Genomic DNA, 579 nt, shown 5'->3' on the forward strand with positions numbered 1-579 from the left:
TTGTCTGTTTATTTGAAGATTGCACCAATTTTGTCATGAGTTTATTTATTGTTTGCTTATGAAATCTGATTTCACCTGCTATATTTCTCTGCAAATAGGATTGAAGCAAAGGTAAAGTAATGTATTTTCCTATAAACTAAATTATTACCTCAAAAAATTAAAGAGCACAAGGGCACGAGCTGATGATGATTAACTTTGTTCATTTATTCCATTTTCTCCTCCAAACTCCTTGAAGACCCTTATTCCTGCACAGAAAAGGATTTATGGCACTACTGTACTTCTTGACAGTCTTGTTATGCGTGCACTGTGTTTTAGTGTTTTGTTGCTATCTTCCTGAGCTGTGATGTATGTTGGAATGCTTGCATTTTTTCTGTTTTTTTGTTTTTTCATGTGACTTCCTTTTTCCTATATTCCAAAGATGGTTTGTGTTGCTTTTTTCTTGAAAGTAAAGAACTATTTTGTACACCAGAGAGAAGAACGCTGTAAACAGTGGTTAATTTTCTTGTTAAAGGTGCAAGCAGTAGTATAGTGTTAGCATTATTCAACATTGTTTTGTAGACTAACTAGTTATTAGCATCA

The 579-nt window shown here is 33.2% G+C and overlaps 1 protein-coding gene across 1 annotated transcript in view; it reads left to right on the forward strand.

The window, feature by feature from the left end:
- Positions 1 to 579, forward strand: part of LOC119587013 (rho GTPase-activating protein 21-like) — a gene marked incomplete at its 5' end in the record, with an annotated part of 201,687 nt that overhangs the window by 40,582 nt on the left and 160,526 nt on the right.

Source organism: Penaeus monodon, chromosome 22, assembly GCF_015228065.2.
Source record: "Penaeus monodon isolate SGIC_2016 chromosome 22, NSTDA_Pmon_1, whole genome shotgun sequence".
NCBI classification, from domain to species: Eukaryota; Metazoa; Arthropoda; class Malacostraca; order Decapoda; family Penaeidae; genus Penaeus; species Penaeus monodon.